The 25,495-nt window shown below is 39.8% G+C and overlaps 1 protein-coding gene across 1 annotated transcript in view; it reads left to right on the top strand.

The window, feature by feature from the left end:
• The first annotated feature begins 29 nt into the window (after positions 1-29).
• Positions 30-25,495, top strand: part of ZNF148 (zinc finger protein 148) — a 46,232-nt gene continuing 20,766 nt past the window's right edge. The window contains exon 1 of the mRNA XM_015819131.1: positions 30-155. The gene's annotated coding sequence lies outside the window, so the exon portion shown is untranslated. The remainder of the gene's footprint in view (positions 156-25,495) is intronic.

Here is a 25,495-nt window from a genome sequence, read left to right as displayed (position 1 = left end):
TTCTGCAGTTGCCGCCGCCGCCGCCATCATGGTGCCCGGGGCTGCAGCCCTGCTGGCGGCCTGGGGGCTCTGAGCCCCTCATCACCTCCTCCTGTCGCCGGTTGTGTCGCCGCCGTCGCCGCCACCGCCCTTCTCTCCGCCGTTTTGGGCCGCCGGTAAGGAGCCCCGAGCGAGGGAGCCGGAGCGCGAGGCGGGCCCGGGGTTTTGAAGGGCGGGCGCCCCCTCTGCCCGCCGGTGGGGCCTCGGTGGCCCTGGGTGGCGGGCGGGGTCACCCTCGCTGGGCCCGAATGCGGGAAGCGGGTTCGCTAAGGACTCCGGGATCTCCCTGCTTGGCACCCGGTTTGTCCGGGGCCTGCAGTTGCAGAAAGTGAAGTGTCTCCCGGCCCTGGGCAGCCCCAGCAGGCCTCGCCGGAGCTCTCGGTTTCTTCCGCTGCGTTTCTTTCGTGAGGCAGGCAAAGGCGAAGAAAGATACACAAACAAAGGAAGGGGCTCCGGGGGTGGGCAGGCAGGTCTCCTCTGGTAGGCTTCCCACCCTACTTTCTTCCTTCAGCCGAGGGGGCCTTCTTGGAAACGGGGTGGGGGAAGGACCCTGGCAGACAAAGGGACTTGTAGGGCCGGTCCACCTCCTAGATAGGAAACATTCCCGTCGCTTTGGCCCAAGATAATTGCTTCCCCTGGTTCCCTGGCTCCAGTTTTTAAAGTTAGGACTGCAAAAAGGTTGGCAGGTTGCCCCTTCGAATGGTTGACACTAATACAGTCCTCGCTATCAAGAATGACCCCGATCATAACCCCTTTGAATGCAAAGATTGACAACCTGGTCAAGCCCCAACTCTAGCTGCTTCCTGTTTAGCCCAAGAGTTCCCTCGGATCTTGGATACAAGCTGCTCAACATAACAGACAAAGGGATTGACAGATCCACATACATACATACATGCATGCATGCATACATACATACATACATATTTAAAAAGAAAAAAATTGCAACTTGCCTAATCTGTAGAATCCATTCTCGGATGGGTTTTGACCTATTCTGAATTTTTTTATTTTGATAAAAGATGAGTGAGCTTTTTCTGCAGAAATAGTCCTTTTTTGAAAAAGTGATTTTAGATTCAGAATACCTTGAAAAGAAATAATTCAGGAATAGCAGTATCTGACTTCTTTTTGTTGTTTAGGAGGAATTCTAATTTCTTTGGAGACAGAGCGTCAGAAACATCAACTGAGGCTGCATGCCTATGCACGTGTGCATGGGAATCAAATCTGCTTAATCTCAGTAGCAATTATTTTTTTTAATAAATGTTCATTGGGATGCAAAAAGGGTGATAGATCCAGAAATAAATTCGTTCCCATAATTGCCATTTTTTTATCTTTTTTCCCTTGTACTATCAAGTGACATTCCTTTTCACGATTATATTATGAAAGTAGGAAACATTGACAATAATTGAGCCCATTTACTTGGTAATTTTACTTTTGGGATGGCTATATACCCTAACAATAAAGAGTTCTGTAATTTATTTATAATTTTATTTATAGATGAAGATGTTAAAATTCTTGGGAGCTTACTTATGAGTAGAAATGCCCAATTCTAAAAGTAGTTAGCTAAGATGTAATACTCTATTCATAATTGTTTGTATTTACATGTAGAATTGAAAATTCTTGAAAAAACTTGCCACAGTTCATATGTTTAAGATCACCTAAAACTTAGGAGCATTTCTAATAAGTGTTATTTCCCCTGGAAGTGCATATAAAAATATTTCAGTGGAGGATATTGGAATTTGTTAATCATATTTTTCAGGAAATGTTTATCAGCAGTGGTTATAGCTACTTGTTAAATCATGTGTAAAAATCTTCATAGGAGAACATTTTCAGTGGCATCAAGTTTCTCATTTACCCACATGGGAATAATCTGAAAAATGTCTCCAAAATGAATTGTGATAATGACAAAACTCATTCATTATCAAAATATTTGCTTTCCATGAAAGGTACTTGTAGACTAGATAGGAGCATTCAGATCCAACTTAAGTAGAGACATGCCTAAATATCACTAATGACTCCTAAATCTCATAATAGTTCTGGTTTAAGTTACCTATGCTATTGATTAATTATTCTATTCCATATGTTAACTCTGGCAACATTCTGATATAAATAATATATTGGAATAAAGATAATTCCAGACTGATAGCTCTCAACTCTAATAACCAAACAAACTAAATTTCATCTTTTCTTGATTTTTTTTTTGCATTAAGGAAAGAAAAGGAAATGAATATTACAGCAAAAGATGATGTTATTTCTGGATATCAGAAAATATCCTTTTTATATATAATATTTTTTACTAAAAACTACAATTAAAAAGAAAAACTAATAAAAACCAAAAATACAAGAATAAAAAAAATAGAAAATGCAGAAAAGAAAAAAATAGAGTAGAAAGAAAATAAGAAATACAATCATAGTAAAGAAAAAGAAAATATATAAAAAGAAATCATTTTTCCCTTCAGCATAACAAGTATAAACAATTTTAGTAACGTCACTTTTTTAAAATTACGACAAAATATCTCTTCTTCCCATATTCTACTTCTTCTCTATAAACAGATCCTTAAAGCCTCGTCATTCGGTCCTGATTAGCAAAAGTCCATTAATTACCAGAGACAACAACATATCTATTTTAACCTTGATCAAATAAACCAACTTTATATTCCTTACTTTTAACAACACTGATTTTAATCCATTCAAATAATGTCTTAGAACTTGATTTTTCTTTTCATTCTTTATCCCTTTTCGCAAGATTCTTCAAAGTTTTAACAAGTCAGTTTTATCAATCTGATATTAGAAAGTTATCAGGACGCTCTTTTGATTTGTATTTCTACATCCCTTTTAACTATTATGACATCCTCTGTTTTCAGTTGTATATCCACTATGGCATCTTTTCCATATCATTCTTATAACCTGTCGTTTTTTTAATCTACTTTCATATCAGTCTCAGCTCAGTCTCGCACGACGTATCGGAGCTTTTTCCTCATTGCCGGCAATGGAGGGGGCGCGGTTTCCTCGTGACGTGTCCGGCCCATGGGCCGGCAGTTTGACACCCCTGATCTATAGACACTCTTAAAATTAACTTCTAGAATCATTGTTCAAAAATATCCTTTAATATTTCCAATGTCAAAATATTGTATTTGCAAGTCAAATGTTCTCCTTTAATTATGTTCTTTAGTTCCTTCTAGTTCCCTCTAGTGTCCAACCTTCAAAGTTCCATCGTATCAGTTTTTTTTAAAGAATTCAAAATGAAAGCATTTTCCATTGGGAAGGATTTTATAATTAACTCCAAAATCTTATTTCAAATTCATGTGTTTGTAACTTTCCAAAATCAAAGTCCTAATCACCCTTTAGCTGCATTTCAAATATGTTTTTGAAGATCTTAAACTTGTTTTTAGGTTTATCTCACTAAGACTTGAAGGAAATTCACCTGGTGCTGTAAAACTTGTTGATCCAAAAGTTCCTAATAGCGGAAAAGCAGTCAATAAGCAATTCCTGAAAGTGATTAGAAAAGGAAATATGTGAACCCAGTGTCCTTTGAAAAAGAGAAGATGGTTTTCCCTTATCTCCCAGAGCTCTAGCCCTCTGGAGATCTTTGTCTTACGGTCTTTTCATGAGGAACAACTGTCTGGAACATCTGTAGGTAATCTCAAGTCCTTTCTTTCTCTGGAGAGGAATTACAAAGAATCATCTACTTGTACTTAGTGGATCTGCTTTTACTTTCACCATTTCTTCTCCCGAAGTCTGACATTGTGTATCATTCCTACAGATGAGGCAATTTTATAATAGAAATTTTACATGAAAGTAGCTTGTGCATGTAAATTGTAAGACATAAAGAGAGGGGGGAAAAGTTCAGGTTACAAGCTAGGGTACTCTTAAATAAAGTTTCAAAATAATTTAGAAAATTATGTAAATGTCAACTCTATATTTAATTTTGAGACTTAGTAACATTATTTGGTGAGTTTTGTCATATTTGTCTGGTTTTGATGTAATGTACTATTGACCCCACTTAAATGTGTTTGTAAACAATGGTTTTAGATTATTTTACTTCTCTACTTCCCAGTTTACTAGAGATTAAAAATAGTTTCAATTGTGCAAAATGAGTCAGTTGTATTTAATTGAATGAAACATGTGATCTGCAACATGTATGAAAATGAAATATAATTTATGCTGAGCTTATTTTTATGCATATCTAATTGATAAAGTTGGGGTTTGTTGCTACACATGAAGAAAAGTTGAATCTGATTGTAGATGTCATTTATCTATATTTTTTAGGATAATCATTTTCATGATTAGCTTTAAAAATTAAAGTTGTAAATTTACATTATTTTTTAAATTGATTTAGAGCAATTTAAGCTGAGCTACTTAGAGGCTTTATAGTTTGAATAAAACTTCATGATCTCTTGAATTTTACTCTTAATTACTAGTTATTTTTGCAAATAAGTAGATACTGAAGCATCAGTAATGGTTCTGGGAAATTTTCTTTTTCAGACTGCAGTGTTAAAAATGTTACCATTGTGTTTCTTGGAGAGAAACTGGCTTTACTTCTGTGCTACTTCTGTGGATTTCTTTGAGACTGGCAGATCAGTAACTTTAGGTTAGGTTGATCTCTTTATGGTGACATAGCTTTCAAAAGGGTTAAGGCTGTGACTTTTGTGGAAGTCTGCAATATTTATTTGAAAAAGTAATGGTTTCATGGTTTCTTTTAAATGTATCTTGCCTTCTCTTTCTCTCTGATGGAAGATGGAAGTTAGATTCTTTCATTCTTTCAATTTCCTTGAACTCAGCTTCTGATGATTTAATTGACACATCCATATAAATTTTGTGGTGGAATTATCCCTTTCCAAATAGTCATTACCCTTTATGTTAAAGTCTTATAAAGTAATCATGAATTTAAAGTGTTTATTGCTAACGAGACTCTTACAAACAGGAAAATTAACGTAACTGGAGTTACCTTATCTAATATAGTCTCAAGGGGTTGGAAAGGTCGAACCGCCGGGTCTCCCTTTCCCTTCTCATCCTTTTACTCACGTACGGTGGCCTGTGCACATGCACACGCAAACGGGTAGGCGCACGGCAGTGGTGCTAGTGTGTGCACATGCGGAAGCAGGCTGCGTATACCCATGCTGGCGTGTTGGCACCTGCCCGCATGCACAAACAGGCTGGTGGAGCCCGTGCAAATGGGCCGCTGGTGCCCGCATGTATGTGCAAACAGGCCGCTAGGCCTGTGTGACGCTGGTGGCGGTGCTAGTGCACATGCACAAACATGGCGCTACCACATGGCGCTACCACAAGGTGAGGCTCACTATTCCCATGGCCCGGTGGCCAACAGGCTGCAGCCTGGTACCGGGCTATGGACATAGGTTGGGGACCCCCGGATTATATAATGTAAAGGAACATCCTTGCAGTAAAAAAAGTACTCTTATAATTTTACAATTATATCTTTTTCATCAGATGAAATGAAATGTCGTATTGTTATGCCTTTTACAAATTGACATAAATATTGATTGCTTTAGAAAAAAACAATCTCTTCCATCCCAAATGTATATTAAATGAGCATTTAATAATTTAATAATAATGAACATAATTTTTTTAGCTATTTCCTTATTTTAAAATTCTTGTACATTTCTTGTTGTGTTTGCCAATGTCCTTCTGCTTGCATTTTTCATATTAAAAAAGTTATAATAGTGCTGAAAATTTGTCCCCCCTCCTTAATCTCTTTTTTAATTCAGCTAAATCAGCCAAGGCAAAAAGTTATTAATTATTCAGATTGTAATTTAATGAATACTTTGCGTATTTGTGATTAGGAAGAGACATGATTTCTTTACTGAGAAACCATTGATATAATCAGTGCCACCATAGAATGTAAGAGCAATATTCTTCAGGAGGTGGAACAAACATTTCATAATAGAATCACAGAAATATTTTGGCAATGAATATTGCCAATTGATGCTTCCATTAATATTGCCATTTTGGACTCAGTTTGGATCTCTGAAATCTTGTAAGCGCATTATTGGCCAGTGGTGACTCAATACAATCTGAAATAGGTCAGATTGACCAAAATTCATAAAAGATTAATCTTACATAATACCCTCTCTTGTTTTTTTCTTTCTTAAATTACCAGAAGTATTATATATTGATATGCCTGTGCCCTTTAGTTTCAAAACTGAAAATAAAATTTTAAATGGGATGGATCAATTTAAAAAGTCACCAATACTTCTGCTACCATTTTCAGTCAGAATATTTTAGAACCAGTATAACATTGCATGTATAGTATCAACACATAATTCTAGATTCAAAACAGCCAAAGAAGGTCACTAGCTAACTTTGGTTGCTTCATCAGTGGAACCATCTTTACATCTTTGTTTAGTGGTGAAGAAATGGCAGGTAGAAATGCTGGTTACTGTGTTGTTAATCAAGTGCTACATCGTGCTTGAATGAAAGGGGCCCCCAGGTAATCAAGGTCACACTCTGGATCTGGTCTTCTTGTCAAGGCCACACCAACATCATTTGAAGATGGTGGAGATTTCCATCGCTCCCTTTCATGGTCAGATGACTTTCTCATTATCATAAGAATGTTTTGAAGTGCTCCCTACATCCATGAGATGGAACCTACAGTATTAAATCTGTCCATCCCAAACACCTGATAGAGTCAGGGAGGTTTGTAGAGAAAACTTGGGGTTGTTCCTAAAGGTTTGGTGCATGGCCTGGTCAAAGTCTCAGTCACTGCTTTGCATGACAGTGTGACAGGGGCTTTGGATTTTATCATGCCTCTCCCCTCCCCTTGGTCTCCCCTCGGCTTTCAAAGGAGCTTAGTAAAATGAAGCATAGTAAGGGATGCCTAGAGCACTGTTGGAGGTAACTTGAAGTGAATCTGACCAGAGTCTAGAGCAGGGGTGTCAAACTGGCAGCCCATGGGCTGGATGCGTCACGTGCAGGCCACGCCCACCCCGGCTCCGAAAAGGCAAAAAAACATTGCGATACATCACGTGACACAATTGAGTTTGACACCTGTGGTCTAGAGCTTCTCCCAAGGCTACCTCATGGTGGTAAAGACATCAAGAGTATTTTTACTTTTGGCCTTTATTGCTTCTCAGATGGCCATGTGCTGACTCTGTGTTTAGATGACCTGCTCCTTTCTGGGGAAGTCAGGTCTAGAGATTCGTTTATAGGTCATGGAAAAGAAGATGCTATAATTATGTATGTTATACTGTACTGTACTGTACTGAACTGTACACTATACTATACTATACTATACTATACTATACTATACTATACTATACTATACTATACTATACTATACTATACTATACTATACTATACTATTACATTTATAATACAATAGATAATAATATCTCCATGAATGAAGGCGAATATACATGTCCCAGGATAATACTGCAGGATTCAGTCTTGCTAGAAAGAAGGTCCCTGAAGATGGGGCTCCAGTATGAGCCCAAAAGCTTGGAAGACAAAACCTCTGGTCCCGGTGACCAACCCAGATTGGATCCTGCAAAAATATTATATCATATCATATATTAAATATTATATATAATAGCCTTGAAGGGCATTCAAAAGCTTTTGGTGGGGTGCAAAATGTGGTGTATGGGCAGTTTTGGATGCCGATTCTTTGGCATATGGCTGACTGAACATCCCTCCTTTAGTCTCTAAGGAAGGACATTTTACAGCTCCACCACCACAACTAGCAAGGCGAACAATTTGGACTATTTAAAACTACTCATCTCCTGTTCAATGACTTTTGGTGGCCTTGTTTCCCAGTAGATGCTAAGGGTTATGTTTCTTATTGTTATACCTGTTATGCCAGACCTCTAGTTAGTATATTGAATTTTGTTCCCTTCCACAGGGATCTTGAGATACAGTTTCCCTGGACATTATTACCAATCTACCGTATGTCAAGAAACTGACTGCTGTCTTTTTTTCCAAGTTTGACCTGATTTCAAAAATGGTGTGTTTTGTTCCTTGTCATGACCTTTCCTTGCCCCCAGAGCTGTTTATTCACCATATTTGTGGCATGAAGGCCTGCTGTATTATCTGATTTGTGACAGATATTTTCAATTCACAGTCTACTTCAAAAGTTGTTAAGCTTCCTTTTTCTTCTCCCTATCACCCCCCCCCCATGTGATGAGAAAATTGAAAGAATGGTATCTTAGCCCAATAATGTTTTGCTTCCTGGATGATCAACAAAACAATTGGAATGATCTTTTTACATAAAGCTAAGCTCACCTACAAAAGCTCAGTTAATTATTTGTGTATTACCATTCCAGAACTTGTATGGCTATCACCTGTATCTATTGTCTGACACTTGTGCACCTTATCCCATTTCTGAGGTTTTTAAACTCCACGAGAAACTCCAAGCAGTATAATAGGCATTTCTTCAAAGAGCACATGCATCTTCTCCAGCATGACGAGTGGAGAATCCACCAATGGGTTTTGCTTGTCTTCTGACCGTAGACTAAGTCAGCCAATTTTGCCAAGCCTCTCTTCCTGGGCCCTCCTCTTCCCAGTCTCGACTTAGTCTCTAGCCCAGAAGGACATATTTCCCTTGGCTCCAGGATCAGGTCATAATTTTTCTTCTATTTCTTGCCTTTTTACAAAGGGGGGGGTTTCAAATGAACGGCCGTTCGTTCGCCTTCCCAGCCGATCGCGGAGCAGCCACAGGCTATCCCTAACTGCAGCTGAACTTCAGCTGATCGTCAGAGAGAGGATTAGGAGCCGGTCGCCATTTTTGGCACCGCGTGGTCTCTCTACGGCGCAGGGAGGAATCTCCCCCCCACAGCAGCTGATCAGCGGAGAGCAAACAGGGCTCCCGCGGCTTCCCCGAAGCCCAGCTGATTGGCGGAGAACTGCAATTGCTTGTTCTGTCCCCCGTCCGACCCACACCCCCCAACCAGTCAGCCGAGGCCTGACAAACTACTCGGCACAGACAAAGGCAACGGAATGTCTTGGCAGCCACTTCGTAGCTGCCTGCCAAGTCTTTAATGATAAAACACAGCAAACAAAGATAAGCCACGAGAACTTGCCAGAATGCTTGCAACCGAGTATTCATCAANTGGCCAAGTCCAGAAACACCGGGCTCCTGGCCAAGTCCAGAAACACCGGGCTCCTGGCCAAACTCCTCGCTGTCGGAAGGCACCGAAGGCTGCACCAGAGGGGAAGGGCCGGGAGAGAGGGACCTAGCCATCTCCTCTCCGTCATGTTCAGAGCCTTCCTCCTCTGATGAGAGGGACCCACCGGACGGAGCCACAACATTGCTCCGTGCGGCTTCCCCGAAGGCCAGCTGATTGGCAGAGTGTAATCAGCGGAGACTGAAAGAGAGGCTGGTCATCATTTTGGCTCCACGTGCCTCCGGAGGGGGGGGGAGGAAACTAAGCCTTCAAACGAGCTCTTTTCAAAGCAATTGGAAATGATTTCAAGTACAACCTCCAATGAAATCATAAGTCTCCCCTTCTCCAGGATTGAATAGGACCGGATTGGTTAAACAGTGGGAGGGGGAAGGCAGGGAAGCGCGCAAAACGCCTTTTCTCATTGAAATAAGGAAATTCCTCCTTCCTAATCACCTACATCCCAGCCCATAGGCGATTTACCACCCCCTTTTTAAAGGGAAAGGAGAAGGAGAGACAGGACAATTTCTGGCTCCAAAAAGGTGACATATCCCTGCCAGCACAGGAACTGATACAGGAGAGCACAGCAGGTGTCTGTATCATTAACTGACACCCCCACAGGAATTATTTCCAATCACTAACAGATTGCTCTCTGGTCAGGACAGGCCCATTAACAAGCATCTTAACAGAGATTTCTCTCAGTCTTGCGCTGAGATATCTCTTCTGCCAATGACAGACACCAACACTGCCCAGACAGCACAGTACTCCTCCATCAGTCCCCTGGACGCAAGAGGCCAAGATCCTTCAACCAGGAGGCAGCGGGCAGGATCAAGGCCAAAGCAATTTCTAGCAAAAGATCCTCCAAGGCAGCGGACAAGAAGGCCAAGCGTCACCACCAAGCTCTGGAGAAACAGTTCTCTAGAGTTGAAAAGAGGCAAAATACAGCAGGAGACGGCCTAGTCCCAGCAGCTTACATGGAGGAGGAAATATTTGGCTTGCTGCAGCCTAGTCAGGAACCTCTGGAAACAGAGGCTGACACAGAGCAGGCAAACAGATCCCCCCTAAGCGAAGGGCCTGAAAGCCTGGGAGCACCAGACGCACACTCAGCAGCAGGGCCTAGTCTTTCAGACAATCAGGGAGCCTTGTCATCGGAACACTTACAATCCCTGATATCTCAGGCCGTTGCTCAGGCCATGGCCTCTTCAAGACATCATAGGTCCAGAGCCGGGTCTGTAGCTTCAAGAGGCCATTCCTACCTTTCACAGGAGGAGGCCTCAGCATACCAGGAATCAATTTCCCCTTCTCGTTCCTCAAGAAACAGGAAGTCTCCCGCGGAGGACTATGAGCAAACGGATCACGGACTGTTGGAGGATGAGGATATATCCCCAGATCCTCCACCATTCATGGGCCTTTTCAACCTGTCTTTATTCAAAACCTTGCTTCACAAGGCCAGCAGCACTGCAAAGATTAAGAGACCGAGGCTTCCCCAAGAGGGACCCTCAGCATGCCAGAACACAAACAGCAGGATGTTTTTGCAGCCCACTTACACACAATTTATTCCCTGTCCCCCTCTCTTCTTTGACACAATTCAGAATAATTTGGAGGCACCGGGGGCCTTCCTTCCAATGGGGGGGACAGACAAGAAGCTGTTCAACATAGATCCAGCCTTATCGGAGGTAATAGAGGTCCCGATAGTAGATGAACCTCTAGCAGCTCTTGTGTCACCATCTACGGTATCCGGGGATGCAGTGGAGGCCCTGAAGTCGGAAGATAAGAAGGCGGAACTCACCTTCCGCAGAACACACCAGGCCTCAGCGTGGGCAATCAAAGCAGCCATTTCTAACTCTTTTTTTGCTAGGGCTTCGCTACTATGGCTGCGCGAGGATCCCCCCAGATGAGGAGAGAACCCACCATGACTTAAGAAGGTTACTGGCGGCAACGGAATTCATGGCAGATTCATCATTGCATGTAGCAAATTGCTCTGCCAGGGCAATAGCGTCCAACACCGCAGCACACAGATTAATGTGGCTCAGACAGTGGCGAGACGACATTAAGGCGAAGTGGCGGTTGGCGGCTGCACCCTACAAGGGCGGCCTACTCTTTGGCGAGGCCCTCAATCCTTACTAATAGAAAACAAGGACAAACGCAAAGTCCTGGCCCACCTATTGAGGACGGAGAGGAGAGTCTCCTCCTACCCTCGCAGACAGCCTTTTCGATCAGAAACAGGTCCAGAACCTACCACATTTTCCCGTCCCTATCAGCCCAGATCAGACCGACAGGGCGACAGAGCCAGTAACAGGGACAGATTCAGACAACAATTCCAGTCAAAACGGCCCTTTCGAGGAGCAGGGGGTCGCCCCTTTCAAAAATCCAAGTGACGGCGGAGAGGAGGACTCCCCCATTGGTGGCAGGCTGGCTCTTTTCGCACCCAAATGGCAAGCCACCACCACGGACCTTTGGGTCCTAAATACCGTCATTCGGCCTCTCACTGGAATTCATCTCCAAACCCCCGAACCGCTTCGTCCCTTGCCCATCACCCAAGGATCTGACCAAAAGGAGCTTCATCAAGGAGGCCACCCAGCACCTCCTGGATATCCAGGCCATAGAACAGGTGCAAATGGGGCAGCAGGGACAGGGATTCTATTCCATCTTATTTATAGTCCCAAAGAGTTCAGGTGGGGTGGGGTGGAGAGCAATTCTAGACTTAAAAAGTCTGAACACTCATCTGGCATACAGAAAGTTCAAAATGCAAACTCTCCAGTCAATATTGGCATGCGTCAGAAGGGGAGACCTCCTGACGTCCATAGATCTGACAGAAGCTTACCTTCACATCCCCATACTTCGGAATACCGGAGGTTTCTCAGGTTCTGTCACCAGGCCAACATTTTCAATACAGGGCTCTGCCCTTTGGACTTTCTTCAGCTCCCAGAGTATTCACAAAAGTACTGGCGACACTCGCCGCACATTTGTGAACAATTCCTGTGCGTATTCAGTGTTACCTGGACGACATTCTCATCCAATCCTCGTCAGTTCAGTCAGCACAGTCAGATCTGACACTGATCCTAAGAACCCTTCAGGAACATGGGTTCTCAGTAAACTTCCAAAAGAGTCAGACGGTCCCATTGATCCGCCTTCTTCATCTGGGAGCTGTGATAGACACACTAAAGTGCGAGGTCTACCTCTCTCAAGAACGCCAAAACAGCATTCGAACCCTGGTCAGGCTGATTCGAAAGAAACGGACCACCACACTGGCCACACTCTCCCACTTGCTGGGAAAGATGATTTCATGTCTAGCAATCGTGCCCTGGGCACGGCTACCCTCCAGAGACCTATAGTGGTTCCTGCTCCCTTTCCAAAGAAGGGGAACCGGCTCCTCCAACCGAAGAGTAAGGGTTCCACCAGGGGTCCTGAAATCGCTCCAGTGGTGGTCGTCTCCAGCAGTGGGAAAAGGACACATGTTCAAGGAGACCGCCCGAGTCATTCTGACCATGGACGCCACCCTATTCGGTTGGGGAGCGCACCTACAATCACAACTGGCACAAGGCCAATGGTCAAAAGAGGACCTAAGACACAATATAAACTGGAGGTTTAGACTGGGAAGAGGAGGGCCCAGGAAGAGGAATGAGACTGGGAAGAGGAGGGCCCAGGAAGAGAGGCGTGGCAAAATTGGCTGACTTAGTCTACGGTCAGAAGACAAGCAAAACCCATTGGTGGATTCTCCATCGTCATGCTGAGAAAAGCGTTCAGGTAAGACAACGCCCCTTATCAGGGCTTCCTGTAATGTACCACTGATTGACAACCAGAGGGCTGTCTCATTGCTATTGAAGATTGTATCTGGTTTTCTATCAGACTCCTCTCTTTTATTAGACATTTTCACGTGGTTGTATAAATCAACCTGGATACCCCACACTTTCACTGGACGAGACACTTGGAAACAGACAGATCCAGGGAAGCCATGGAAGATTATTGTGTAGCCTCCTTTCTACAACAATTCTATTTGCAGCATTTATGCAAGAAAGAAGGTAGAATGAAAGGAAACGGACATTCGTCTTCTGTCAGTTTCTCCTGGATGGGAATTTTGGGGGGCGGGGAGGGAGACTTTTTAAGTTTTAACCAAAACATAAATGGAAGCAGTGGAAGACTACCGGCTCATCATCTATGAAAAGGAAGAGAAAGAGGAGGAAATGGAAGGAAGGTGGTGAGGGCAAAATTTGGCAAGATCAGAAGCAAATAGTCTGAAATCACACAGATACTTCAGAGCAGAGGTCCCCAATCTTTTGGGCGCCAGGGACCAGTTCTGTAGAGAGAGGTTTTTCCGCAGACCGGAGGGTGCATGGTTTTGTGTGCTGCCTGCATCACATGGATGGGGCTTTGTTTGTGTGGACCAGTTGCTGGCATGCTGCGGCCCAGTACTGGTCCATGGACCAGGGGTTGGGGACCCCTGCTCTAGAGTAACAAGATTCAGGGAGCCACTGCTTGCCCCTCCCAAAGGTGTGAGCCCACCTTCCATCCCCCAGGGTATTCCACTGCAGGGCTGGAAGAAATGATGCAGAAGCGAACTCTGCTTCTGCATAAATAGGACTTCCATTTATGGACAATTGTTGTCCATAACATTGTTGGACTTATTTTTAATGGGTTAGTTCTTAGAGTAAGCATAATAATCAGAGAGCTGCATCCTTCAATCACTGTCGGTAAGGCTTAGGAAAATCTGACGCTTCAGCAAAATGGCATGGAAATACCCAACCTGCTGAAACATTAAACAGCATATTAAGCAGATCCCTTCATTGTATACTTCAGCAATTCATCATCATTTATTCTACTCCTTTTATTTAAAGAAGGAATAGCTGCCATCTCAAAATATTTACTCTAGGCAGCACACAGAGAGTTAAAACACCCCTCCCATGATTTACAAAGCAAATATCGAACATTAATATGGATCTAACATTTTTCCATTTCCAAGCAGTAAAGGTAAGAACTAGATAAATAACCACAGGTTGGCTTAGTCTTCTTGCCAGAATGCAGTAGGAACAATGAGGCCCTGGCGGTCTAAACTGTACAGTCTCTCACCATCACTGCCTTTGAGAATTGTTGACCCTCACTCGTATCTTTTTGATCTTCTGAGGAGACAAGAAAGCAGACTCTGGTGAGAGGTGGGAGTAAGAAGGAGATTAGAAGCTCAGGGACCTGTTTGTACTAGGATAAATCACAGCCCCCTTTCTTTTTCATAATCTCATCTCGAACACTGCCAGTGCACTTTATATCCTCCCTTTGAATTCCAGTTCTATGGATTAAATCTTTCTCTTTGGTTACAGACCCATCTTTTTACCCTTTTCTGTAAACAAAAATAGTCCATGTTTTTGAAATCTTTATTTTTGGCTTGAAAAGGTGTTTTTCTCCCTTCATAATCCCTGAATGACTTTTGCTATTACTTTATATCTTATTAACCTTTTGAAGTTATGGTTCCCGGATTTAGGATAAATTAATGGTTATGTAATAACCCACTCCACCCCATTCTCTTAAACTCATTTTTGTACATATGAGAAGTACGTTCCCTGTACACTCATAGGCAACATGAAGGAGACCGAAACATCGATAATGTGAGAGTTTGTTACCAGTAGGTAATAGAATTTGGGAGAAACAGCTGCATTATCACACGCTATAAAGGTAATTTAGAGGTGGGAGATAATTACCTAATCAAAAGTGAAACCATTCATTATCATCCTGAAGATGAACTAGTTTAGTTCATAATCAGAAGCCAAAGTGCTTTTAGAACTGTTAATGCCCAATGACATGCACAAAACCCAACTGAATGATGAGATCCTTTCTTTTCATTGCTTAGGCAGCCAATTCCCAATTACTGTTTACGTGTTTTAAAGGTGTTGTTCATAACTTTTATATAAGGATAAAGTATACTATTAGCAACTGTGTGGGAGAAATCCAGTTATTCTTAAAATAGCAAATGAGCTTACAGAGACATTAGTATTTTCTAAAACAGACATAGATAAAAATTATTCTCAGGCATCCACTCCATCTGTAGTCTGTTGGCTCTTATCCAGCAAAGAAAGTTTAATAAAATGTCTACTTTACCATTTTTTTAAAAACTTCTGTAACATTTTTCTCTGTGTCTTGCTTTGGTTGTTACCAGAATAGAAAAATTACACTCTCATCCAAATAAAGGCTCATCCTAAATTTCTGGGCGATAATGTCTGTTCTTTTATGTCCTATTCTCTCAGTCCTATTCTGGATATCAGATCTTATGTGAGAGAAGTTATCAATATGTGTACCACAAAGTGAACAGATCTGGATGGATTCTTTCTGTTATTTTCTAAATATTAAAAGAATAGGCCTTATACCATAACTCTTGGTTTTTCTGAACAGTGATCTCATAGGTACTTTGTAAACATTTTTGGCCTTTATTTAGATAGTAGTCCTTGCTTAATGACTGGTTACCTAGCAGCCATTTGAAGTTATGACAGACCCCCTCCCCCCCAAAAAAGCTACTTAAGATCCTGTTTCAAAGTTACGGCTGCTGCAGTGCCCCTCATTCGCTCTTACAACTGACCTCAGGGACGCTATAACATCACCCCATCTCTCTCCCTCCATCCCGCTCCCCCTGAGACCCCAGAGGCCTTGAGCCTAGTCTGTATTAGGCCTCTCAGACTTAATGACTTCATCTGGGGACTGGGGCATGTTGCATTATGATCGTAAGTGGAGAACTACCTGTGTTAAAATCTTATATCTTTGAAATGGATTGTCTTCTGTGTTTCAGTATAATTGCTTATGCTGTCTCATGAGGATGATTCTAGCTCCCCATCAGCATTTGTTCTAGAAAATATAAATAATTCAATCTCTTCTTTACATTTCCACTAGTAAGCTTTAATTGTTTGGGTTAATTTGAAGTGAAGATACCATATTGAGCATAATGGATTGTTCAGTTAGCCTTAAAAACTGTTGTTAGTTTGTTCTGAATCACTGCAATCTTTAAAAGATGTCTTCAGACTCTATATCTATCTGGCACACATTCCATTTAGTTTTCGAAGGGACAGGACTCAATTCCGCTTTCTCTCCTTCTCGAGAGCTGCAGAAATCTGCCTAACTTCAATCAGACCTAGGCATTGAGTCAAGATATACTGGGAGTTGTCAGAAATACCAATATTTCTGTTTCACAAATTTAAATTCTCTTTTTATGGAATTATATATGATAGTAACAATTCCTATCTTTCTTTCTGTCTTAAATTTCGAGTACGGTATTATTTGTCCAGTTTAGAATTATACCAGCAGATTTTCTTTGGCTAATTGATATTCTTAGTATCTGTAATTTTTCGATAATCCCAACCACTCATAATATTTAGCAGAGATAGTAAAACATCTACTGTAGCTCTAGATTTCTTTCTTTTTATTCTCTACTTTTATTTTTAGAAGATTCTTCAGATCTTCAAAACAGATGGGAGATTGTAAAGTTTTCAGAGGAGTTAATGGAGCCTATTCCACTGAAGGGATACTAGATACGCAAATACTCCTATCAATAATATACCCACATACAATTGTCTATATCAAGTAATACTTAGATGACTTTGCTTTACCTTGAAAAAGCAAATGTTGCTTGGATGGGGAGCGACCAGGAAATCCCCAGGATGTAGTCTATAATGGGAAAAATAATTCCAGAGATAAAAGTAGGAAATTGTAAGCCACTTCCACAAAGTTTAATATGATTAAGAATTAATTATTCCCTCCTTGGTGTAACTGAAAAAAGACCAGTTGAACTTTTCATAGTAGAGACCAATAATTAAATTTATGAATCTCAGTGACAGATGATGAAAATATTAAAAGTTGTGCAACGTTTACCTGAACCTCTTGTTTTCATGTTTTCTTTCTGTAGCTAATAGCTTTTATTAAACCATATAAAGCTTCTTGTGCATCTATAGCAGTGGTGGTCATCAGAGAAGCAGGGTTTAGGATTTTGCAAGCATTTCAGCCAAAAGGCAGGCAGCTCTTGATTTCTTTGCAAAGAAATGAGTAAATCAGCTTTTATCATCCATCCTCCATATATTTTGACAGACAGATTTAAAAAGAATTGGGACTATTGTATACAAATATACAAATTCCTCATTTATTGTATGGCCACAATGAATGAGGAATTTGTATATTTGTCTCATATCTGCTAAATTGTAACAATACCCAAGGAAGCTGAATATAATTTTGAGAATAGGAAGAACTCTATGTTTAAAAGTTGCCCTTTTTTTAACCAAGGTACGTACTAGCTCATTGGAGTTTATATGCCCTTAATGTGTGAATAATATATGCATATTCTATTAGCTTGTTTTGTGAACAGTTTCTCTTATAAGTACAATTTAGTCTTTGCCTGCCTTATTTCACTATCCAGATATTTTTGAAATTTCAGCTACTATTTCTTTAAAGCTGCACTGCTTGTTGAAAAATAACGCTGTTAAATATAGTTTTCCTTTTCTTGCCATGTAAACCTAAGATGTGCCTAACCTATCAGGACCATCCTTGAAAATATTCTTGGGAACCATAGTTACCATTGGCTTGTCTTCTCTGATATATGTAGTTACATAAAAGATATTTTAAAAAAGTATTTAGTTCTCTTTGCTTGGATCAATTTTTTTAAATTGTATGTATGTATGTATGTATGTATGTATGTATGTATGTATGTATGTATGTATGCATTTACTTACTTACTTACTTAGCATAGGGAAATCCACACATGCTAGACCCAATACAGTCCTGACAGCCTAGATTGCTAGTTCATTCTTTCGGCAGTTGTGCATCTATCCTTGGTGCACTGTGAGGAATGAACTACGGTATCTATACATCAATTAACTAGCAGCACTCCGGTTGCTGGCTCTTCCGGGCTCCTCCGCTGGTCTCACCTTGCTTTGTGTTGCAATGACTCACGTCTAGCCAGGTCCAGCTCTGGCTTCTGCTCTCTAAACACACGAATGCAACTAGGTTTTTCCCCCCCACCAAAGTGGTACCCATTTATCTACTTGCAATAGTGCATGCTTTCAAACAGCTAAGTGGGCAGGAACTAGGGACTAAGCGATGGGAGCTCACTTCATCTCATGGAGCCAGGCTCAAAGCACTAAAGTGCAGACCATTTCTGGCCAGGAGTTCCAGCATCATTAAGCTTCTGTGCCACCACATCCCAACATTATTCTTGCTATATTTATTTATTGTAAGTGGAACATATTATAGCAAGGGGCCCCAACCTCAGTCCATGGTCCCTTGCCAGGCCGCAGCTTGTTCAGACCCGAGCTGTGGAAGTGGCGGGTGAGTGCGTGCAGGCGCACGCTTGTCAAGCTGCATTTGTGAAAGTGCATGCATGCACGTGAAACCATCCTCTCTCCCCGCCACCGCCACTTCCGCCAGTCCACCGAGCTGGAAAGGTTGGAGAACATTATATTATAGCATTATTTGTTGGAATTTAATTTGGTGGATATATGGTGATATTTAAATCCTTCAAAGAAACATTATTTTTCTTCAATTCCATATTTTGTGTGTTCCTGACTTGATTGTTTCTTAGTATCTTGATTCTCAGTTGATCAGATAGGCAACTGTAATATAGATCTCTTGTGGCACAGCTGAGCCCATTGTGTGAAAGGTGGGAGGAGGTTTCAACTTTTCTCCTCCAGAAATCCTCTGAATTTACACACTCTGACCCACCTTGGTGTAGTTGCTTTATCTGAGTACCTGACCAGTAGGCAGTAGAGAAATAACAATAATAATAATTGAACTTTTGACTGTTACTATTCAAAATCAGATATTCAAGCAGGTACTGTTCAAATCATTTAGAAAACAATAAGTGTTACCAACTAAACAGAAAGGAAATAGACAAAACACAAAAGAGTATTAAAGGCAAGCTTCTAATAAACTGCTTTTAGAAAATTGTAAAAGAAGGAGAAATGAGCATGTTGCTTGGCTAAGGTGTTTGACTGGATTTCAAAGTGCTTGGAAATGACTGAAGTGAATCACAAAATTATTTTAATTTTATATAGCTGATAATCAGTTGTGAATAAATCGGCCAAATTAACTGTAATATGTGGGAAAGACCTTGGGTAATGGGGCAAAGAGATGCTGTCTAGGGAAGTGTCAGATAAGAGAGTGGGCTGAGCAAGCATAGTGGGCTGAGCAAGCATAGTGGGCTGAGCAAGAATTTCAGAAGGGATCCTTGCTAATTTCTTGGGCTGTAAAGGTGATGGCGAAAGAATATTACTTTCAAACTTGCAAAATTCTGTTAGTATAGCTTTACAATAAAATAGAATTAGTTTATCTGGTTGTGCTTCCTGTCTGGTCTATTTGTTAAGGCCAGCCTCATTACAAGAGTAAAATTCTCTCATCTGACCATTGTCTAGATAGCATCACTTCATCCTGCCTCCTAAGATTTTTCCCATATACCATTACATTAACATCAAAATAATATTTCAGGAATACTCTTGCCATTATTACTATTGGTAACACTGTTGATTCTCCTGTTAATAATTTTGACTAAAATGTGAACTGGATATCAGACATTGAAATCTCAATTCAGCTTCTGCACATCCTATATATGGATTACTTGAAACTCCAGTAATGCTTAAAAATTTATGAAACTCTTTACATTTTCAATGTTTCTGAATAAATGTGACCTAAAATGTGATTTGTTATCCACTCAAGTCCTAAAACTAGTTACAAAGAGAACCCAGTTAAATGAGTCAGAAATATTCTATTTATTGAGAAAAATGATCCAATGCTACATATATGGGTGTTCACAAACTTTTAAGTACTACCGTATACAGAAAGTCAGCATTAAAAATCGAATCACAACTTCATACAATCAAAATTATAGCAATGACATTGTGATATATTTTCAGCTAAATAAATATGTATCACTAATAGTAAACCAAGAAAAAATGGTTAAGAATGATAGACTGAAACATTAGGTGGAGTAGTATTAAACAAGTGGAGGTCAAACCACTCTAACTAAGGTATAATATATAAGGGTAAGGAGAGTCCAAGCTTAATGACAAAAATGCTGTTAAAGGCATTATGACCTGGGTTACCTCACTTTTTGATATTCTGCTGGAACTGTAAAGCAGACACAAACTGAGGTAGAAGCATTAGATTAAAATTTTGATCATAGACTGCGCACTGCATCCCTATAGTGAGATTGATAGGCCATATGTGCCCTTTAATAAAAGCAAACATGCAAATGAAGGGAGCAATTGAAAAAAAAAAAAAAGATTTCTGGCTGAATACGCTAAGAGTAGCCAAGAAGAGAAACTAAATGACCTAACAAAGGAAGGTATACAGTACTGAAAAGCAATGAAACCAAGCATGTATACTAGAATGAGCAGCTGGTGATACAAATGCAGAATTGGCAAAATAAGCCATTAGTTTAACATCATTCAAGGGAAGTTAGTAAATGAAAATACATGGCAATGGTTTCAAAAAGGCACATTAAAGAAGGAAACAGCTTATTTTAGTGGCTCAAGAACTGTCGCAATATATAAATTTAATTAAAGGTAAAACTGAGAAAACTTGCCAGTTATGCAAAGAACAGGAGGAACACCTGGTATGTGAATGTGAAAGGATTGCACTGACTATTTAAAGCTACAGAAAAGTGGTCTTATTGGAATCTTGGTAAGAATTACCAAGCAACCCAATCACAATATTGAAGAAGAACAGAAAGGTTAGGATCCCATGGGACCTACACATACAAACCAATAAGGATTTAGTCCATAATAAACCAGTTATGACTTAGGTACAAAGAAACAAGTGTGGATAATTGACAGCACGGTAGCTGGCAATAAAAGAGTCGATGAGAAAGAAGAAGCAGAGAAATATAAAGAGATAGCAAGCAAATGTGGAAAAGAAAGTTGCAGTGATGTCAGAAGTGGTTGGTGTGCTAAATACCCTACTAAAAGATCTGGAAAAGTACTTGAACACAATAGGAATGAACAGGATCCAAGCAGAACTAGCTAGCAGACTGAACACAGACAACACTGAGAAACAACCAAAGCACACTCATGAGCATTTTTAAAAATATATCGAAGGGCAGTTGTACAACATCAAATTATAGCAGTAGCTTAGGAATGGTATATTAAAAGTCAAAATAGAGGAGTGTTTTGTTATTGGGGCACCAGATGCAGTACCACAAAGACAGGATTAGCTAAATCTGGAACAATTTAAAATAGTCCAATTGCAAATAGTGGAGCTATGGAGTTCAGAAATAATTAGGTGCTGCCTATGCAATTCCCAGGTTTATGGGTAGAGCTCAAATGAAGAACACACTCAACCAACATTAGCCATGACACATGATTAGTGATATTGGAATTATAACAACGGTAATTAAATTTCTGTAGATCATAGCCCTATAACTTTTGGAGTGTATGACTAGGTAAATCTGTCCCCTCTTTTGAGAGTTGGATAAGAATACCCAATCTACAATTTAAAAATCAATTTTATCAAAAATAAGAGAAAGGAAAATGTAAACCTTTAATGCCTAAGGTTAAAAGATTATAGTGCTAACATTATATACTGCCACTCCAAGTTCTTTAATATAGATTCACAGGAAAATTATAATATTCTGGACAAATTCCAGGATAATATAGATGTGTAAGAAAGTGGGGAATTTTGTGCACCAAAATCCTGAATTAATCAAACAGCATGAGATTGAATAGAAGCAATGGATATTGGCAGTAAAGCAGACTAAAATACACAGAAACTAAAAATAACCTTAGTACAGTGCTAACTACACATCTGTGTTTACCTAAGCAACAAAAGAAACAAAAACTTCTGATTCCATTTTACCTTGTTTTGTTTTCTGGAAATTTCCAGTTTTAATTTGGGGCTGAAGGAAATACACTTTTCATATTTTCCTTTTTTGATCCCAACATATGCTTGATTGTTTTGTTTTATCATTATCACATTTTATAAAAAACATGAAATAAGGTTTTTGAAGATTTTTTTGTAAAAAGAAAAGTATCCTTTGAACTTTATTTGTATTTCAGATGCCTTTTAAGACATATGTCTATTTGTTATTTATGCTTCATGGAAAAAAACATAAAAAATTCTGAGGAAAAGCATTTAGAGAAAAGAATTAAGGAACTTGTGAGTCCATATATAAAGCAATTTACATTTGAAACATAGAAAGCTTTTATATCTGCTCAATTGGAACTGAATTCCTTTTATGGACTTCATACTTGAGGGAGATGGGCAGTCTAAAAACATGGAAGGAAGGTAGGTAGGTTAGGTAGGTAGGTAGGTAGGTAGGTAGACAGACAGACAGACAGACAGACAGACAGACAGACAGACAGACAGACAGATAGATAGATAGATAGAAATAATTATATAAGACAAGACTTGGAAATCATTGGGTTCCTAATTAAAAAGCAACCACAAGATATTTCTACTAAGGATACTCAGGACAAAATATATAATGATTTTTTATTTTTTTATTTTTATTCTCATATAATAAAGAAAAAGTTACTGAAGGAGAAATTAATCATTTTAACTACTATAGTTCCTCCAAAGATTACATATCACCAAGTTAATTATCTGGCTATACCTTTATATGTATAAGAATTAACAGCTTCTATTAAGTTATGAAAAAAAAGAGAAAATTCCTAGTCCGACTTAGTAATATAACATACATAATGAAGGGGGATTGGAGTCTTCTTCATCGTTGGAAGGTTATAATGAAGCTTGCCTGAATAAAATTTCTTTCAGTTTCTTCTATCAAGATAATATAACAGTGCTTTTGAAACCTGGTGAAGGTTTGGCTGATTATACAAGTTACTGCTTGATTCCTTAATAAGTGTTGATACTAAAATGTTGACAGCAACCCTGTTATAAAGACCAGGGGTGTCCAACCCCCAGGCCACGGCCCACTACCAGGCCTTGAGCCTTTCGGAACTGGGCCGTGGAAGTGGCGGACGAGCGTCTGTGTGCATTCCCACATGCGCGTACAGAGGGCGAGCGTGTGCCGTGCGCTCCATTTGCACAAGCACCGTGCAGAAACTTCTCTCCTCCCCCCTCCCCGGTCTGCAAAGCCGAAAAGGTTGGGGAACTCTGATATAGACTGCTAAAATTTAGATTTAACAGTAACTCTTATCTTCCCAAATAGTTAAAAAAAAGGAAGTTTGTTGTACTTTTATTTTAATTCCTGCATATAAGGTCAACAAGCCTTTTATCTATTAAGTTATTAATTGATATCTTAGACATACATTACTTTAAAAAACTTTCTCATTAGATGAAGAAAGGACTTTTAATATGGAGTAGTTGAAATTTTTGAATCAAGATTTGGCCAAACACGGGTTTTCTTCCTTTTTATTTATTGGATTCATATGAAGACCAGGATCATTACAGATGGGACTATTCCTTTACCTGTCAAGATGTTTGATGGAACTCATCAAATCTGACCTCTCCTCTTATATTTATTTTGACCTCTTTTGTCAGGCAGTCATTCTGCCATAAAAGTGACTTGAGTTGAACAAATTATATTTATATGTTGATAATATGTGTCTTATTAGAAATTATGAATGTTTTGTGGCAAAATTTATTGGCATTATGCCAATAATTTATTGGTAAATTAGGTATTTTGACTAATTGGAAATAGTAGTAGTAGTAGTAGTAGTAGTAGTAGTAGTAGTAGTAGTAGTAGTAGTAGTAGTAGTAGTAGTAGTAGTAATAATTGGAAGGGACCTTGGAGGTCATCTAGTCCAACCCCCTGCTCAGGCAGGAAACCCTATACTATTTCAGACAAATGGCTGTCCAGTCTCTTAAAAAAACTTCCAGTGAACCTCGTGAGTGTCAAAGACCTCCGTCCAACAAGGTGACTAATTAACAAGATTCTTTTAAAGAGGAATCAAGATCCAACGAAGAGAGAAACCAATCAAAGGTAGGCAACGAAGAACAGAAGAGAAGTCCGTGAGACCTCTTATCGGACTGAGGGAGAAGAAACACCGTCGGGGACTCTATAACCTTGTGACGATAGTAGTCACCCCTCTTCCTTCTCTTCATCTGACTAGACATACCCAATTCCAGCAACCGTTCCTTATATGTTTTAGCCTCCAGTCCCCTGATCATCTTTGTTGCTCTTCTCTGTACTCTTTCTAGTGTCTCAACATCTTTTTTACATTGTGGTGACCAAAACTGGATGCAGTCTTTAAAATTTGCCATAGGCTGTAATTGTGAACATCTGTGAAAAATGGGAGTTTATTCCTTGAATTCTTGAATGGTTTAAGTATCTTGGAATAATTATTGTAAGAACAGTTTTTTTTCATTTCTGGACATAAATATTTCAACCTGCTTGTCCCAGATTTATTTTTATATAAACGGATAGATAATAGAGAAAGATATACTGTATCTTTCCTATTTGTTATAAGGAAAGATAAATGTTGTAATAATTAATACTATTCTAAAATTCTTAGAAGGAATTTCTTGCTAAAACTTTTAAGGAACTTAAAGCAGGTTTGGTGAGTTTTGAAGAATGCTTTTAATAAGAACAACCCTCCCCTAGTATTTCTTTATCTAAATTATGGGTGGTAGATTAAAACAGGGATTTTAACTTTCCTGATTTTCAACTCTACCATTGACTATATTAGTTTAACAGGTTAAAAAAACAATTGTGGGCACAATTTTAAATTATATCCTACCAATACCATAGCTGAAACTTGTTTCTTTGGATATTTGTTTTAATCAAGATTCTGCTGCATTTTCAGTTATAAAGCCAGCAAGGTGCATATGAAAAATTTAGGGGCAGAAATATAATTCTGATTCTTATTCTTATAACAGATTTACACTTTGGGATAATCCCAGTCTGAATGTGTTTGTTTGGGTTTTGCATTTATGGGTTTATAGAGGAATTGACATATTAAATCAGCTTACAAACATCCCAGTTTGGTCTCGTGTTGCACTTTCTCATTTGAGACTGGAGTGCAGTGTGGAGGTCACAGAGCAGGTTGCAGATATGGCTAGGAGGCCCTTTGCACAGATCCATCTGGTGTGTCAGTTGTGCCTGTTCCCAGATTGGGAGGCCCTTCAGGCAGTTACTCATGCTCTAATCACTTCACAATCGGACATTAGAACTCTCTCTTTTCAAGGAGACTGTCCTTGAAGACCCCTTGGAAGCGACTTTTTAATAGAAAATGTCAATTAAGTGGGTGAAATTAAGCATTCCTTTGTACTTAAAGTAGTCCATAATGAAATCATATTGGCATAGATTACATGCTAGCAAATTAGGTTTCCACTGTGCAGATATACATTTGTGTATTTTTTATAATGCTGACTTCTAATAGGTCAGTCCTTTATGCAGTGGTGGGATTCAGATATGTGAACAGCCGGTTCTC

This window comes from Protobothrops mucrosquamatus, unplaced genomic scaffold (genome assembly GCF_001527695.2).
Source record: "Protobothrops mucrosquamatus isolate PMUCROS unplaced genomic scaffold, P.Mucros_1.0 scaffold863, whole genome shotgun sequence".
In the NCBI taxonomy this organism is placed as follows: Eukaryota; Metazoa; Chordata; class Lepidosauria; order Squamata; family Viperidae; genus Protobothrops; species Protobothrops mucrosquamatus.
Note: the sequence above shows the minus strand (reverse complement) of the source record. Positions and strands in the feature narration are given on the sequence as shown.